The 19464-nt window shown below is 41.3% G+C and overlaps 1 long non-coding RNA gene across 4 annotated transcripts; it reads left to right on the top strand.

Moving 5' to 3' along the window:
- The first annotated feature begins 323 nt into the window (after window positions 1–323).
- On the top strand, window positions 324–17893 carry LOC119245259 (uncharacterized). 4 transcript variants are annotated; one of them, XR_005125243.2, is made up of 5 exons: window positions 324–498; window positions 2196–2294; window positions 16142–16320; window positions 17316–17388; window positions 17557–17893. It is a non-coding gene; the product is annotated as an uncharacterized LOC119245259 (long non-coding RNA). The 4 variants fall into 4 exon arrangements; XR_005125242.2 differs by having other exon boundaries at window positions 2214–2294; XR_005125244.2 differs by lacking the exon at window positions 17316–17388 and having other exon boundaries at window positions 2214–2294.
- The last annotated feature ends 1571 nt before the right edge of the window (window positions 17894–19464 follow it).

A 19464-nucleotide genomic window follows, 5' to 3' on the forward strand; every position in this document is an offset into this window, starting at 1 on the left:
GTTATGTTGTCACTGCTGTATTAATCTGGAAGTCAGGACTTCTCAGGTGTCACCGTGATTTTGCCACAACTTTGTTGAAGGTGACTTAACCTCTCCCAGGCCTTTCTGGAAAATGAGGAATCTGGGGTGACACTATTCTGACTCTCTCTGAGTTTATGAAACATAACACACGAGAATTACTGGCAATAGTTTTACAAAGACCTTGTTTATGTAGGTTTAGAACATTCCTGTGAGTTCTAAGATGTAATGTTCTGTCCTTATCTGACATCATCGCTACAGAAAAAAAATTCTGAACCAAATAGAATAAGAGAATTAAGAGGAGAGTGAGGGCCGTGCGGCCGGGAGTTGGCAGCCCTCTGTGGTGTGTTCCAGGGCTGAACAGACAGACTGTGCGAGGCTTGTGGCTGATTGTTTACTAAACACGAGAGGCCCCGGTGTGACCTGGGAGTCCTGCTCTAGCTAGACTCACCCGGAGACATCAGATGCCTGGCATTTGCGGTTGGTTTCTTCCTATTTACGGAGACAGGGTGTAGAGGTGGGATGCAAATTTAAATCCATATGCTATGGAGAAATAAGATGTTCCCAAAGTGGCTCGATGACTATTTTTAAAGTCACAGCTAATAATTTACAGTCTGACGCTCCAGGTTGGCCTGGGTCTAAAAATAGTTGTTCCTGTGCTTTCGGACAGGGTCAGGGAACGAGGCTGAGAACAGCAGGGGAGTCGCAAGGAGAAAAACCTGAAGCACCAGGAAACGCACAGCAAAATCAAATACAACCACCCCAAATTTGATTTTAAAAAGATGGATTTGACAGTTGATTCCCCATTAATTAAATTTGTAAAGATATTTTGAGGATAGAAATAAAATGATAGTCCACTTGACATGTCCTTTGGACTCAAGATTGAGTCTAAAATTGTGTTACATCACCTCTTCTGCAGAGGTTTAGCGACATCAGAGGAACAATTACAGCAAATGGCCCACTTAGGACTGACAGCTGAGCCCGCAGCCTGTCCAGAAGCACCTCTATGGGGTCAGGGCTCCCCAAAGAAGGGAGATCAGCTCAGCCATGGTCAGTCTTGAAATTATGGCTTTTTCCAAGGTTTGGCACTTTGTACCAATCAATGGATACTGAAGGAAACAAAAAGCTGCCCTTTTTTCACCCAAAGCAAATCTCATAGATTATTTTGCCCCTGTCTAAGGACTGAAAACCGTTCTCTGTCCAAGTATTATTTTTTTGATAGCTGATATTTATTTAACAAAGGAACCAACATTTCTTTATGTGTTTGTACTTGAAATTTTAAGCAATTTAATTTTGATTTACATGTATGTGGAAGACTTCCTACGATTACTTTAAATACTGGGAGGGGTCAATTAGGGAAATTAAAGCCAAACATTTGCTATTCTGTTTGACTTCCTTGTAACCATTTTCTCCTTACATTATTGTCCTTCACTGTCCATCTGTCCGTCTGTCCATCTATCTATCTATCTATCTATCTATCTATCTATCTATCTATCTATCTATCTATCATCTATTTATCTTGACACGGAGGAAAGGGGAGTTGTAAGTTTCATGTTGATTACTTTTTTCACATTCAAATTAATATATTAAAAATTCTCAGCTATGGGCCTCCCTGGTGGCGCAAGTGGTTAAACACTGCACTATGAAGCTATCCGCAACCTCTGCAGCATGAGTTTGATCCCCGGCCGGCCAGGGAGAAACCCACATGGTGCAGCAGACCTCTCCTGGCTCGCCTGCTGCTCCCCTCAGCAGTTACTTCAGTCAATCTGCCTGTTCTGTTCCCCGCTGTGTTTCTGGTGAATCCTCTAACCCCCACCCCCCTGCATCTCTGGCCTGTACCTCAGCTCTTGTATGCATAAATAAATAAATCTTTAAAAAAATAAAAAAATAAAAATAAAATTCTCAGCTAAAGGGAATGGAACAGTTATTCTAAATACACAGTGAATGTTTAATGCTTTTGGCAAGATATTGAAAGGGGCAGGAGAGAGAACATAGTTTTATTGACACAGCTACACTAAATCTTCACTCCCAAATGTAAGAGAGAATGCTTTCTATATTTCTATGGTTTCCCTGCTTAAAACTTAGTTGAAGCTGAAGATAAATGTAGAAATCACATTTGAGCATAAAAAGTGGTTTCTGATAAGGAAAGCACATTCTTCACTCATTCACACTCACAGTGGACCACCTACCCACAGCTCAGCAGTATGACAGAGGCCTCCTGTTGAATCGCATCTGGAACCCTTGCACCAGCCAGGAGGAGGAACCACCTCTCAAGGGTGAGTCACAGGCATTAGGGGCCCATTTTGCCTAGTTGGTAGAAGTCTAATTCCTGAATTTTTCAGTTTCTGAGATCAGTTAAAACAGTCTTGCTACAGAGTTTTTAAATGGGAAATTCATGGATTGAATGCTGTTCTAAGCAATTCAGTTTATTTCCATTCAAATGGGGAATAAATGAGGAAACAAATTACACCTGTGTTTTCAAACTATCATGGAGCAAAAAAATACGATGCTGTGTTGTTTAATGTTAAAAAAATCCTGAAAGAGTTTAACATTGAATTTAAATAAGGTGTCTTACTTATTAGATTTGTTCTAAAGCTATGGATATCATATTTTGCTGTGTAAATTATTGTGTTGATGACTAAGGAAAGTAAGTACTGTGCATTGTAAAATATTTAAAATAATCTTGAATGGTATAACTTGCAAAGGTAATCAATGCTCATGGTAGACAAAGACTACTCATAGTTTCTATTCTTCTGTACAAGTTTTCCATTGTGAGCTATACTCATGGCATCATTTCTAATTTTTATTAATTGACAATAAATTTGGTACAAAATCATAGGAGAAAATTAGGACTAGTTCAAAATATATCTCTCCTATTAAATTTACTCATAGTCTTTTCCATAAAATGAAATATTTTTGATTATAAGAAACTATATTGTTAAAAGTAGGACCTTTCCTCACCTCACTTGAAAATAACTCAGAAAATCTTCCTTCAGATTAGTCCTCATTTTAAAAGAATTAAAAATATGCCTTGTGTCTTTAATTCAATCTCATCTTTTTACCCTTTATATGATAAGAGCTCCATTCTAAATAGCCTTATTCTGATAAACAATCCCCACCCCCCAAAAATATTTAAAAACGCCTAGGCACAGTTTAGATATCAGAAATTTAAATCAGCCAAGAATTCATCTATTTGGTCTCAGACACGCTTTCAATTGGAAGGAGACAGAACTGTGTGCTGTCAGCCTGTACTCTAAGGCAGGAACTGAGCACAAAATCCCTGTTCTGCAGACCTGCCTTATTTGGAAGCAAAGGCTGGAAGTGAGGAGTAATTGTAGCAAGAGGAAACAGGTGCTAAGAGAAATTCCTACTCACCCTCCAGGGCCTCAGAACCAATGGGAGGGATTCTGCTTCCCGCTAGGTTTCAGGATGGTCAGCACCTCACTTGCCATCCTGCCCGCTGTCCAGGGATCTGTGAGCAGGGGCAGCTACCCCCAGGCACAATGGCATGTGTGGTATTTAAATGTGCCAGCACACACTTTCAGACTATGCTTATGTCTTCCATTCACTAGGTCTCATTACCACGTGTTTTATATAATGAAAACCATTTAAAGATGGAGAAAACTATACCATTTAAAGCCAATTGCTTATGAGGATTTTCTTTCAGATATTCCCAAGGAGAAAGCCTCCTGACATAGCCCAGAATGATTGGCAGGCCAACCATAATACTCTGATTTTTCTTTTTTCCAAAGAGAAGAAGTAAAAACAATCTTATCAGAGAACTTTGAAGACAGAATAAAAGGTTATGCAATACTATCAGACCGTGGAAGACAGACCACTGATGGGCAGAGTCCTGAGAATCAGGGGAGCTGCCAGGAGGACAAGGAATCTCCTGCATTGTGTCCGGCAGAGGAATGAAAGCTTGCTCAGACCTGAAAAAGTTGCTCAGGCCAAACAGAAGTGAGGAGTGAAGAGATAGAGGCAGTCTGGGCTCCTCCAGAGCAGCTAGCAACTGTTGGAATATTTGTCAACACATTTTCAGACTAAGAAGTGGGCCTCAGGAATAAGATTGTCCCAAACACAGTGATTCTCAAAAGGGGATGATTTTAACCTTCCTCACTGGCCCCACCAGGGGACACTGGGCAATGTCTGGAGACATGTGGTTTATACAGTGGGGGTTGTGGGGCAGGATGCTGCTGTCCATCCTGCAGCCCAGGACTCCTCACCACAGAGAATTATCTGGGCCCAAGTGTGAAGAAGGTCAAGGTTAAGAAAAAGCATGGTCTAAACTACTTGGTCTGACATCTTGAATGTATATATAAATTATTTATAAATTCTGTCATATGTAAAAATGTTTATAAAATACTTATCATATGTGTGTATGTACATCTGTATGTAAATATACATAAATGTATACCTGGATACATATATAATCTTGGGGTTTTAGTAAATCCTGTTTATCGTATGAACTCACTGCTCTGGAGTTAAGGCAGGTCTTGTAAAGCAATATTTTTCTTGAGTAAGTTAAAGCTGTTTTCCTTAGTGAGAAGGAAGAAAATTGTGAATTTTCAGGAAGGACTGTAGCAATGCGGTCGGCAGGCCTAGCTACATGTGAGCTCCAACACCTCTCCAGGTCTCCCTTTGCTTACCCATAAAACATGACCAAAAAATCACATGAACTTCATCATTCCCAAGAGTACTGAACAATATAAAACATTTATCTGAATAATAATAGATATAATAAACTGTGTGCATAATTAACCCTACATAAATATTTGCTATTTTGGTGCATGTGGTATCGTTGTACCTGAATTATTAGAGGGAAAGAAATACATATTAACTTGAAGTGACTCATAAAAATGATGTGTTAACATGGGAAATTTGGGGTCCTTTAAAATAAATAAATGAAATTTAAAAAATTCTCAGTAAGGGTTGTTTTTCTATTCCTCATCACATGGCAAAGTAAGTAAAGGAAGTATCTCTTGCTAGAATTCGGGCTGGAGGAGACTGGAGGGATAGTGAAAATTGACCTTTCACCTAAGTAAGAAACTACTTCATGTCATATCACACACTGAGATCTTCAGAAAGGACAGACAGCCTGTGAGCCAGCTAAAGAACCACTAACTCGCATCCACCGTGAAGTACTTGCTCTCACTCACTCTCGCCGTGAAGTAAATGTTCCTGTGCTCTTCCGGGGCAGGGAATCAACCTACAGGGGACTTCTTTTCTCACCCGTTCTCCTAGTAGAGTTTAAGATTTAAAAATGGCATTTCAGGGCCTCCCTGGTGGCGCAAGGGGTTAAGCACAGCACTATGAAGCTATCAGCAGCCTCTGCAACACGAGTTCGATCCCTGGCCAGCCAGGGAAATCCCCAGCCGGCCAGCAGACCTCTCCTGTCTCGACCACTGCTCCCCTCAGCAGTGTATTTCAGTCAGTCTGCCTGCTCTGCTCCCTCTTCTGTCTATATTGAATCCTCCCCCACACACACCTCTGGCCTGTACCCCAGATCTTGTATGTGTAAATAAATAAATCTTTAAAAAGAAATGGCATTTCAGACTTCTTGGACGTGATTTATGCAAAAATGTTCCAGGAATAAAACAAATGGTCCTGGCCAGCTGAGTCACTGGTGGTATCTCACTGCTACAGACAACAGTGAGCACAAAAGGCCAGTGGAGTCACAACCCCGCAGTCGCCTCTGTCTGGGATGGGCCTGCTGTGACTGACTCAGCTCACATTTGCCCAACAAGCATGTGTGAGCTTATGGGCACCGGCTGCCAGGTGATTCAAGTGTTGCAACTGGAGGCTGTAATCATCTGAATTTTCACATGGGGGTGGAGGGGACCAAAGTCTGATACATGGAAAAGGGGCAGCGTTACCACCAGAGATGTAGGTAATGAGATCTTAATAAAGATAAGTGAGAGCACTCGTCTTTATTTGTTGTGGTGGAAATATTTGGGGAGATAGTTTTATTTTGCCAGCAACCCGCTGAAGATGCTCCTACCAAGCAGCCTGAGGATGAGGCACTAATTGAACAAAATTGACACAGCGATTTCCTCCTCCCACCCACATGGTCTCCTGACTGAGCTGAAGTCCCAGATCAAATAACACACTAAACTTCTCAGAACTGTGGAAGGCTCTTGGAATGCCCAGCCAACAAGGTCCTGTGTGACTGGATAATCTCTAAGTCCACTTTTGAGATGGACAGACAGACAAAACAGATGGATATGCTGACCTAGTCTGTCATCCCAGGACCCTCCCCCATGACTCTGTTAACATTTCGGGGGTCTGGAACCAAGGATGTCTAGCTCCCAGATACATTTCTTTCAGTAGCAGCAGTCCTTCAGACACCTGAAATTTCGTTTCTGAAATGCCAGTGCTGTCTTTGGAACAGAGGTATGTGTGGGAAGAAAATCTCTCAATTACTCAAAAGTCGATATTGAAGGAGAACCTGACCCCAAGTTTTTATAAGGAACATCTTGTATAGGTTTTCCACTGACATAGCTGAACAGGGATCTGGAGAGAAACCCCTAGCAAAGAATAAACATCGAATTAGCCAAGAAAGACGCACAAACTGAAACCAGGAACATCATCCATTCTCTGCGCTGCCACAGGCCATACTGTTTTATTGCCAGAGTACTCTGGCCACCTGAAAGATACCTAAAATTTACCTCTGTCCTCTGTCAGAGCCCCTGCAGCTATGCATTTCAATGCCCCCCCTCCCATTCCAGACCAAAGTGGGATGTGACCTTTTTATGAAGGGGAAGTCCCAGAGTGAGTGACTAGAGTGTTTTTTTTTTTTTCCTATAAAAGAAATTTCCCCTAAAAAGAATAGAATTCTCTAATATCTTGCATGAATAAAAGAATGCCCACTTACTAAAAGCATCTCTATACATGTACCTTACTATGCATGTGTCAATAAACTCTCCCAATAGTCCTAGAAGGAGAGCTTCTCTCTCCCCTACACCTCCCCTCCCCAATCTCCAGGCAGGTCTGGGTCTGACAGACCAGACTGGTTCCAAGCCCACCCTCACATGTTCCCCATCACAGCACAGCTGTTCCAAGCAGCAACCATATTCAAGAAATATGGAGTTGAGCAGGCACTTTAAACTGACACCCCAGGAGGATGGTAAAAGAGAACCCAGCTGCCTCATTGTTGCTGTGACTGCCTTTATTGAAGCTATCTGTTTTCGTTATTTCAATCAATTCTGTTATTACATGTATTCTCTGGAAATTTAAGCAAATGGAATGATGTAGAAAATCTGATAAGTTAAAGGAGATGAAGAACAGAGGAGGGTGAGCTTTCTAGGAAAAGGAACAACGGTAACAATGTCAGGACTCTTGGGGTCCTTGGCTCCTTCTTCCTCCCTGGCTGGTGCTGTGGAGGTACTTGAGCACCTGGAACTAGGGCTCACCTTGCTGGTATCTCCTAGACATTCGCCGCCTTCTCGTAGTTTCCTGTCTTACCACGGTGGCTCTCTCTCGGCTGTCTCCATGCTGCCTCAAAGTTACCTAGGCCTTACAGACCTGCCCACCAGCGTAAACTCAGATTTCTTCCCCAGTGAACTGAGAATTCCATGTGTGTTTTTAAGACAAGGTACATGCACTCTGACTTAGCGATTGGGTTGAGATAATCTTCCCAAGGCCTTTCTTCAGGCCTTGGAGGAGTGGATACCTAAAGTTTAGAGGATACCTAATAGTGATCTGACCCCAGGGGCACCTGCTTGATGACTGGGGACAACTCTATGAAAAGTGCTATGTACTGAATGTATGTCCTCCTCAAGTTCATGCATTAAATCCAAGTCCCCAAGTTGAGAGTGTTAGGAGATGGGCCTTTGGGAAGTGATTAGCTCTTGAGGCCAGAGCCCTCATGATAGGATTAAAGGAGGAAAAAACAGGCCCCAGAGTCCCCTCAGCCATGCCCCCATGTGAGGACATAGCAAGAAGACCTGTCCGTGAACAAACCAGTGGGTTCTCATCAGACACCAAATCTGCCTACACATTTTCCTTGGACTTTCAGGCTCAGAACAAAGTGAAATAAAGATCTGTTCTTTATAAGTCTCCCCAGTTCATGGCTTCTTGTTCTAGTAGTCCCAATAGACTGAGGATTCCACGTGTGTGTTTTTTCTTTTTTTATTAATTTTTTAAATTTTACATCATCATTCATTTTCAAACAATATTTGCTTTCCCCCACCCCCTCAGGTGTAGTCCCCATAGAGTTTCCTTCACCAAGGCACCCGTGCACCATCACCTCAGTCCCCTGGTGCGCTTCCCTCCCTCCCTCTGATCCCTCTCCCTCCTACTTCTCTGCAGGATGTCTCTGATTTATAATTGTCTGTTTTTGCTTTGTTGTGTTTTGTACTGTTATTATTTTTTTACACTGATGTCTTATTTGGTTCCCCTATATTCCTGCTGTAAGTGAAACCATCCGATATTTTTCTTTTTCCTTCTAGCTTATTTCACTGAGCATAATTCCATCACAATAACATCTTTAAAGACTCATCTCCCAAAGCAAAGATAGTCAAGGAAAAGATAAACACCTGGGATTACATCAAACTGAATAGCTTCTGTTCAGCCAAAGAGACATTAACCAAAACAGAGAGACATCCCACTGATTGGGAAAAAATCTTTGCACTCCATTTGATGGATAAGGGACTGATCACAAAGATATATAAAGAACTCACATGACTCAACAAAAACAAAATAAACAATCCAGTCAAGAAATAGGCAGAAGAACTTAAAAGACATTTTTCCAAAGAAGAAATACAAATGGCCAACAGGCATATGAAAAAATTTTCAACATCCCTTATAATCAGGGAAATGCAAATCAAAACCACACTGAGATACCACCTTACACCAGTAAGAATGGCACATATCAAAAAACAAGCAACAACAAATGTTGGCGAGGATGTGGTGAAAAAGGAACTCTCCTACATTGCTGGTGGGAGTGCAAACTGGTCCAACCACTACGGAAAGCTTTCTGGAGCTTCCTCAATCCACTAAAAATGGAGCTACCATATGATCTGGCAATTCCACTCCTAGGGATCTACCCAAAGGACACAAAAACATTAATTCAAAAGACCACCTGTACCCCTATGTTTAGTGCAGCACTGTTTAATAGGTAAAATCTGGAAACAACCCAAATGCCCAATAATAGATGACTGGATCAAGAAGATGTGGTATACAGACATGATGGAATATTATCTAGCAATCAAAAAGGTAAAATCATGCCATTCGCAGCAACATGGATGGGGCTAGAAGGAATTATGCTCAGTGAAATAATCCATGTGTGTGTTTAAGACAATATATATATATGCTCTGACTGAGCAGTTGGGTTGAGATAACTGTCTTGTTTGCCACTCACAGCTTCCATTTTGCAAAGAAAGGACAGCAATAGTGACTCTGATTCTTCTAGTTTTTCATCATTAGCAGAAACAGTGTCTCAGGAAGCACTGGAGTGACCATCCTGGGTGTGTCTTCTCAGAGCCTGGGAAGAAGAACAGGCCACAAGCCCTGTTCGTCCCAAAACATTGCCTCCTGAGCCTGCCACCTACCAAGGACCATGCAGTTGGTTAAAAAACTCGTGCCTTCTGGAGTCCATGGTTCATTTTATCTCAATTGATTTTCATTCAGGAGGTAGGTACAATTATCACCAGATGAAAATGCCTCACCCAAAGTGAATGACAAGGTGGCAGTGGAACTGGAACCCAGTCCAGGCCGCTCTAACACCCAGTTCTAACCCTGGAAACCACAAAGATTTGAGCTCCTCTCCAGCAGGGACCTCAGTTCAATCCCCAACCTATGCTCTGCAAAGTGTTCTCTTATTGTGTAAACACAAATCTTAAAGCCCACCTCAAAAAATGCTGGTGTTTTTAAGTGAAATTAGTGCCTGCCAATTTTCTTTGTTTCCCAGTAGTTTCTTTTTATACCACAGATAGGTGACTATATTTAGGTGACTATGTTGTCCCGTGGTTTTCCTACTCAAATACATGGAGAAGTTCCCTCCCCCATGTGATCTGGAAGAAAAAGGGGGCAATCTGTGGGCCATGTCATTCCTACCACTGACCTCACCTCCTTCTGGAGATTATGTGCACTGTATGTTGCATCCCTGCCCCTCCAGGCACTGTAATTCTTTCATTTCTTACAGCATCTGACCCAGGACAGGAGGTGTAGCTTTGAGACGGATTCGAGATACAAGTCTCAGGCAGTCCATGGCTCAGTGGTAGGATGCCAAAGCTAACATTTCCAAACTAATATGGATTTTCCTCCTAGTCTCTCTCCAAAATGAGATCATTGAAACAATGGGTTGCTTAAAAAAAGTAAAGGAGACTTTTAGTTTTCATTTTCAAATGTGTTCTAGATAATTCTGAGAATGCACCCAAATGATGATAAATCTTCTTACACATCAGACATAGAGGTTAGAAGACATGGTTAATCATGACAAGACTATAGAGAATTCCAAATGCCATCACTCCACCTCTGAGCTCATGCTTCTCTTCTTCAAAATCAGATTTATGCTGAACCATGAAATCAACCAAGTTATCAGCATTAAGGAGAATGCTAAAAGTTGGAAGGACCCGTTCCTTCTTTTTCAAACTGCACTAAAAGATCCACATTTGTTTCATTCTTTTTTAGTGCATGTTTAGGAGTCAGGACCTGCTTAATATCTATGATGATGAACACCTGAATTTTTCATTTCTGTGCCAAAGGCCTCCAGTTACTTTCAAGTTCCCTAGAGTTTTCTGATTTTCACTTGGTGAAAAAACCACAGTCACACATACAGTTGAAATGATATCTTCTCCCATTTGTGACTTCTGCATTTGGTATCAAGTCCTCTGTAGTGCCTGTGGCTGTGGAGTGAGTATGGACACCCTTCTAATCATCTCAATGTTAGAGCACTCACCTCTACCTTGGGGAGATCTTCCCCAAATGAGTCAGTGTTCTCCATGCAGACAGAATATGGGGCCTAGTTAGAATGTTAATCTGGACAACTTAGAAATACAGAGGTGGTACCCGTGAAATGTTGATACAGGAAACGAAAGACGGAACCTATAGTTTCAACCAAATGAGAGCAGAACTGAAAGCCAGCAAATAAAAAAGACAGATCCCTAATCATAACTTTCCCTCTGCACATACTGTATAAAAACATGCAATCCTTCCATAAGAGACTGGCTTTTTTTCAAGAGCTCTTGAGTCATCTTGGTTTTGTTTCTTGATTTAGATTTGACTCCAAGAGCACGTAGCAAAGCACAACATTCCCTTGCTTTGTTTTGGATGTGCTCGGGAGAAGTCTCACCACTGAAGACCCCGCTTCTGTAACTCTTCAGTTGACACCACCTATTTGTGCTAACTTGATCTTCTCTCCTAGAATATTTGAGAAAGTAGAAAAGCACCTCAAGTCCTCAGTTTTTCATTTCTAGGTCAAACATTTTGGGGCTTTCTTAAAAAAAATAATAAAGCCATCATTGACTTTGTGGAATGAAATGTTAGTTAAACAAAAAATAAGTGGGATGTATTTATTTAAAATTAAAGGCTAAATGGACTGCACTGAAGATTTTAAGCCAAGGAGATCTGTGCGATTTTTCTACCCTTATTTCTTCTCTTCCGCCCTTTAGAGTTTTGCTTTTGACTTCTGAATCAGCATGGTTAGAAAGCACAGGGCATACATGCAAACAACTTTTTGCAAATTCTGGGAGGTCTAACTTTGATTTACAGCCTTTCTATGGCATGGATTTTAGGAAGATGAAAAGTGTGTGTTTTTCTGCATTTTGGAAAAAAGAAAACTGACCATTATTAGTCTTCAGAATTCTCTTTCATGACAATAATTAAACTCAAATTCCTTACAAATTACCCTGTGCTCCAACATTAGTTCTTGGGATGTATTTATTAAATATAAATGGAGAGTTCATACCAACAAAAACTTTCACATACCTTCCCATTGATCTGCTCACTGGAACTAACAATTGAGGTCAAATATACTAATTTATTTGTTTTTTTTCTTCATTGATAAAACAGCAAGCAGAAGGGCTTTAAATGAGAAGAAACTAGCAACCCCCAGCTCCCATGTTACCAGCATACATGTAACATAGCATCATGGTGTATTTTGCTAGCATTATTAGACCTAGGAGGTCTCATGCAATTCTACCCTTAAACATATATGTAGTTTATGGTTTCAGATGGAGGTAAATGGTTTCAGATGGACGACTTGAAGGTAAATGTGCCCTTTCAAGTGTGACCTAAGGTTACAGAGATCTTGACAGAGGCACCAGTGCCAGTCAGATAATGAAGCCTAAGATTCTTAGGGTGTCCCAAACTATCTGGAAAATGATGATAATAGTGTCTTTGTTGGATTAGATATGTGGCTCACATAACAATTTTTTAGTGCTATGTCTACTAATATTAATTTTCCTCCCAAAATAATTACTCTGAAAATAACTTACTCTAGCCTGTAATTATCAGTAAACTTACTGACCCTTCATCACTTCTCTACAGCACATTGTCCCACACAATCCTAAAGCCCTAGGTTGAATATACAACAGCATGGAATGTGAGTGGTGCTGTGGTTTTGGTTCATTATTTCTGGCAAATTTGCAACAAAGGCTCAGGGTGGTTAATTCACACAGCACAGATGGGGCAGTTAGAACTGGAACTCAGTTCCCAAGCCTAGGTCATCCTATTACTGTGCTGCCTCCCACGGGGTAAGTCATCACCCAGCAATCTAGTTTTATGAAGGCACACCTTGAATTTCTTAAGAGTCTCACCTGGCTCCTTCCTTTTTCTACAAGGTTAAGGGTGTGGTTCCTTTTGTGCTCAGGCCCAGCAGATTAAGTCCTGGGGAAATGTGTCAGACTGCCATTCCAGGGCTTGACAGATTTTCCCAGAACAGCTACGAATGGGCAAGGAAAGTGCAGGTTCCTGCTCTGCTGCCCCACCCCATGGGCCCTTTCTGACTCACTGGCCTTCTGAGGGTACCAGCCCAGAAGGAAGAGATGACTCAGCCTTCCTTCACCAGCCTGCCATAGAGCCACTCCTTGATGAAAGTCTGTTCCCCGTGATTTTCACTGACATCCCAGTTATCTACAGTTCTGAAGGTCCATGGACATTTTAGCCAATAAAGATCAAGATTCTGGGCTGGTTTCCAATTTGGTGACACTGCCACGCTTGAGTCTCAGAGACCTCCATTCTAAAAAGGGGACAATAACTCATGTTCTTGCAGGATTTAGGGGAAAATAAAATGAAGCAATATTCAACTTGCAATATAAATGGGGGGGGCCACAATTGTCACACTCTAACAAGTATCACATATAGAGTAGCCATGGGGATTGTAACCCTGGATGGAGAGAGTGAGGGCTACTTCCGGGGCAATCCATTCTCCATTTCCATATATGACACATTCATGTTTCCCAAGGTCAGGAAAGCTGTAATGAATGTGATTCGTAGGCAGCAACCAGCATTGAGAGCCAGAAGATCTAGGTTCACCTCTCAGCTCTGACACCGACACTATGATCCTATTACATAACATTGAATAACATTGTGTTTCGGATCCAGGACCTAAAGCATGGGAAGTAACAGGCATTGAAAAGAATGTGGCAGTGGTGAACTTAGTTCAGTGACTGGCAGAAACCTATTGAGTTAATTTTTTTTAATGGCTTAATTTCAGTGGCATCAGATAGACTATTTGAAGAGCCTCAGTTACATGTCTGAGAGATATGATCACTTGGGACAGAACTGGTACCCAGGCAGGTATGTTGTCTGCTGGCTGTTGAACCCTTGTCAAGGTAAAATTCCTCTCCTCCAGGCTCTGGAGCAATTGTGCCCTGCAGCCTGGGACCTGAAAGCTGGGCAACCCATTATCCTTTCTAGACATGAGAAGTTGGGCACACCCACAGTTGCTCGAGGTGAGAAACTTAGAGATGACCTTTGACTCCAGGCCTGTTAGGTTCTGAAGCACATCCATATTCTAGTGTAAAGACTGTTCAGAGATTATTTTGTAGTCATTTCATGGTAGTTGTAGAAATGGGATGAAGAAATGGCCCTGGAGCCAGCACCCACTATGGAACAGGGAAAGGACATGTTGGATACAAAGGGAAATTTCACCAATGAAATGACTGCCTGTTGATGGTGTCGGTGCAACTCCTGTTTGTGTTCTGTGCACTTGGGAAGGATCACCCCACTTGTTTTGTAGCGGCTCCTGCTGTTGCTTGAAGCAAGCAAAGTGGTCTGACTGTTGGGTTGTTCTCATGTCTCAAGGCTGTTTTGTAACCTACCTTTTCTCCATCCCTAAAACACAGAAAGAATTAGCCTTCAGAATGACAATGTCAAGTGTAGACAGTACACTCTGGAGTCTCAATTTATGCAAATAAGGGTGAACTGACCATTTCGAAGCAAGGTAACCACCAATCAATAAAACTAGTGCTTACTAATGTCATTTTCTCAGGGCAGTCTTTTTCTACCAACAATCCCTGTCCTCCTTACAAGGATTGAACTACCAGCAGTGGGCCAGTAATAAAAACTCTGACTGAACGTTGATGTATGTCATCTTTGTCATGCACCCCCAGAGAGGAAACCATAGCAGTTTCTACCAGTGCAGCAGGAAGCAGAGAGCAGGTGACAAGGCCAAATAGCCAGAACTTATTTTCTGTCTGGCAATTTTTAAGGTAACTCAGCAAAGAAGAGATGGCAAAATACAGGCATATACTAAAAACTGTTAAGGGCCCATGTCCTACTGGAGCTCTCATAGCATCTGTAGGTGCTGTGTTTTAATTTCTTGAGTGTTTCTATATCAATGAGTCCTCTGCACCCACTTAACAACTTTAGTAAATCATTTTAAAATTATTTTTCATGTTTCACAAAGAAGAAATTACAATAATCTGTGAACTATGACATACATCACCCACCTTGGTACCATGTCCCAGATAACACCCTTATTAATATTATTTCTAGTCCTGATGACAACTCCTAAGACAAGGGAGGTGAAGAAACAGCAGTCGTGTTACCTGTGAGCATAACTGTGCCAGTGGAATGTGCTTTCCATGTACTGGATCCTGAGAACTGTATATCACTTTTAGGGTTCTGGGGGGACATGTGTTTCTATATTAGAGAAGTGGCGTCATGGCCAAGGTCACAGAGCCAGTGGTGGACATGGGGGTAGGGGGTGGCAGGCCTTCAGGCTCCGTCATGTCATGGGTCTCAGGGTTTCAGGCACTACAGAGGGACATTCACCCCAGTTTTCTCATTTCATGCTGACAGCAGCCATCTGAAGGGTCCATGGCATAGACAAAAAGCAGATGCAGCGTGTCAACAACACACCTGCCCAAGGTGTGCTGATGTACAAGAAAGAGGTTTGAACTCCATTTTCCGGTCTCAAACAGTCATGAACTGATTTACCTTTAACTGGAACAAGACCTCATGCACTTTGCAATGGCCTTTCTGCAATCAATATGTGATAAGCAGTGACAGCTTAATCATCCATCTGACCTTGAAGAAAAAAGACGTTCACTCCGATTTCATGTGGTGAAATAAATATCAAATGCCTTGCAAGTAAGAAGCAGCAAAAGACAGCAGATTGTGTATGAGGATTTGGAATTTGTAGACATTTTAAGTAGTCACCTGGGAACACCCCATTTATTCTTCATGTGTAAAAGAATCAGCTCCAGAATTTAAAAAAAAAAAAAAAAAAAGCTTCACATTTAGTTTAGAAGTAATATGTCAGAACACTTGGTTATTTAAGTTTTAATGACAAGCACAGAATATGCTTTAATAAAGTTTCACTTTCATTTCCCGCATAGCTCCATCCAAGGGCCTGTGGCTCTTTCTGGACCATTCAGTGCATCTGTAGGAGGGATAAGTCTTTTTAATTAATATAAAGTTGAAAGGAAGTAAGCTCATATAGGTGCTGCTGCCCCAGTGGAGATAGTTCTAATGTGGTTTAATTCAGAACCGACAGGTTTATGGATTTCCCTATCATTTTTCTCTCATCTTCAGTAACTTCTTCATCTAATGGAAAAGAGAAAAGGAAATGAATGAAACACAAAATGGATAATTGGTTTTTTGCAAGTCCTTTAGGCAAAAGATTTACCAGAGATGTCTAATATTTTGGATCAAATGAGTTATTCATTTTATTTAGAGATCCTTGGATGCTGTTGCTGAAAGGAGGGAAGTTGTAACAGACCCAAAGTCATCTGCTCCTCCATTCATTGGACAGGCATGTCTGGAACACCGTGCCGGGGAACGGGGAAGTCGGGCTGAGACTGCACACACACATTTCTTGGCCCAAGGGAACTGCTGCTCCAGAGTGAGAAAGAAGTAAGTAAACACATTCAGAAAAAAAGACAGGTATCCTAACTGAGAAGGGCAGACAAGGCCCTTGAGGATCTAAGGATTAGGAACTCAGGGCTATTTTCTCCATTTTGGTGAAACCTTCATACCTTAAGAAGGATGGGTGTACACATATCCAACCACTTCATATTAGAAATGAAAACAAGTTTATTTTATGTACATGCTCATATCTATCCTGGTGTTTTGTGTTAGAAATTCCACACCTGCCCTGAAATTAGCACCTGCTTTGGCCGTTTACCCAGCAAGCATAGCTCCTATGGCCAAATGAATGGCCCTGGTGACTTGCTATCATCTCATCACATATAAGTCAGAAGGGTCAGTGAGGGCATTAGTGAAGGAGTCAAGGGTGTACAGTCATGCATCACTTAGCAACAGAAACACATTCTGAGAAATGTGTTATGTGGTTCCATTGTCATGCAAATGTCATAGAGTATAATTACACAAACCTAAGTGGTACAGCCTGCTACACACCTAAGCTGAACGGTGCAACCTACTGAGACCCCATGGCAGCCGCAGCCATCATGATTATAGACAGGACATCAATACATTCAGCATCTCTGTCAAAACTAGCAAGTATTAGTTGCCACCAACTTCATACACAGCATGGAATTTGTGTACTGGGGTCACAAACACAATGTTTGTTTTGAAAGGACTAGTTCTTCAGCCATGCATTGCAAATGAGAAATAAAAGCATCAAGGTGCCCCACCTTATGATACATTAAGTATCAAGTAAGATGCAAATGGAAGCAAAGCTCAGAGGCCATCCCATGTAGGCTTTTGCAGAATTTGACAACTGGTGGGGTGGAGGAGATTAAGTGCATAAGTTAAAATTCCAGGGGAATTGTCTCCTCTGGTCTCAGGTTCCTCTTTGCCGGGTGCCCAGCACCTAGTTAACACTCGCTACCCTACCCCATTGAGTGGGTGAATGAATGCAGTGTGGACTTTCTTCTTGTCCTCTGTAGCTGACTCACATGGAGCTCAGTCAGGAGTCCAATGAGATGAATGAGGCTCCGAAAAGCAGGCAGTGGAATATAGGTATGGTTCTGCCCATTATTTGTATATAAACCCCTGTTTGTATCCATAATTCAAGAAATTAACATAATATCAACAGCTAAGTATAAGGTAATATGATAACACATGATGGGTTGGTTTTATTTCTGGCTCTAGCTCAGACTGACTTATTTTAATCAACTGTGCCTTTAGGTTCTTCCCCTGCAAATGAAGAATTCTAACAACTGCTCTGCTTATCTTGAGTCCTCCAAGGACAAATGAGAAGTACCTTCAAGTTCTCTTTGGTCACTTTGTTACTCAGAATTGTTACTTGCATCAAAATCAGTTGGAGTTCTTATTTCTGGAAAGAAAATGGTCAGTGATGCTATTTTGCAAACAAATAACAATAGCAACATCAATTAAAAAAATCATAAAACCTCTGCAAATATGTGGAATTTAATTTCCACAAAGGATCATGAAAGCATATAATGCATGTTCATGGAAACTGATGTCCCTAAAATAAAAGGTGGTGAAAATAATAAACAAGCAAACAGAGATAAATTATCTATAAATAAAGTATAACAAAATAAATCAAAGAATGTTTTTAAATGTAAGCCTGGGGCCTCCCTGATGGCCTAGGGGTTAAATCTCAGCACTAACATGATGATGGCCTGAGTTCCATCCCTGGTCAGGGAGCCGACCCACATGGCACAGCAGACCTCTCCTGTCTCACTCGCTGCTCCCCTCAGCCGTGGATTTCAGTAGATCTGCCTGATCTGCTCCCCACTCTGTCTCTGGTGAATCCTCTCACCCACCACATCTCTGGCCTACACCCCTGTTCTTCTACACAAAAATTAAAAATAAATAAATAAATGTAAGGATAGGAATTTTAATAGGATAAAACATATGCCTTATTAAAGTGACTTCCGGCATATAGACTGATACTTTATGATGTATGAGGTATTCCATACATATAATCCAACTTATTCATCAGAAAAAATATATAATAAGTTAAATAATGCAATGATTCCAGAGCATGATGATGAGACATCTGTTCAATAGTAACTTCAACAATCCTTCTGACTCAGAAGAATTGGACCAATCTCAGGATTTACACACACTCCTAAAAATTGCAATGACAGTTGGGACTTTTGGACTCTTTGTTATTTGATAAAAACACTGAAAATTCAACTCATTGAATCTGTTGGTCAATGCAGCTCTGTCATTGCTCAGTGTGTTCACGAATTTTAACAGGAAAGCATTTCACTCAAAGACTTGCAGAACTTCCTTCCTGCAAGATTTCAGTAGTGCAGAGAGTATTGCTAGAGGAAACTATTGGCCATAAAAGTACAGCCTTATAAAGTCTAAGCTTGTCCGGCACTGAATTTACTGAAAAATTGTTATAGAAATTAAACATGAATGAACTTTCCTGATGTTAATTTTTAAATTTTTTAAATTTTTAAACAAATCCAATGGGATGAACAAGAACTATTTTCCTGGCTAAGAAATAAATATCACATAATGATAATAATGATCATTTGTTGATCATTTGTCATGTCCCAGACCAAATGTTAGGTCCCCTATAAAACTCATCTTAATCTTCCAACAATCCTGAAAGTATTTCCCATTCATTATTTCCTTCTTTAAAAAAGATTTATTTATTTATGCATATAAGAACTGGGGTACAGGTCAGAGGTATGTGGGGGGCAGGGGGTGAGAGGATTCACCAGAGACAGAATGGGGAACAGAACAGGCAGACTGACTGAAATACACTGCTGAGGGGAGCAGCAGGCGAGTCAGGAGAGGTCTGCTGCACCATGAGGGTTGCTCCCTGGCCGGGTATCAAATTCGTGCTGCAGTGGCTGAGGATAGCTTCATAGGTTGTGTCTTAACCACTTGTGCCACCAAGGAGGCCCCATTATTTCCATTTTGGAGATGAGAACAGAGTTCAAAGCATTTAAGTAGCCATTACAATGACAGGAATTAGTGAACCTTTACTTTTGAGTTGCATATGGGAGGAATCAACATTGGTTCCCCAGAATACAATAGGGTCACTAACTAGTCTTTGTAAATTTAATTGTTAGACTTCTCTTTAGAAAACAGTAACTCCTGAGTTGTATT

The sequence above is a fragment of the Talpa occidentalis genome, unplaced genomic scaffold, assembly GCF_014898055.3.
Source record: "Talpa occidentalis isolate TD23 unplaced genomic scaffold, MPIMG_talOcc4v2.1 talOcc4.14, whole genome shotgun sequence".
NCBI classification, from domain to species: Eukaryota; Metazoa; Chordata; class Mammalia; order Eulipotyphla; family Talpidae; genus Talpa; species Talpa occidentalis.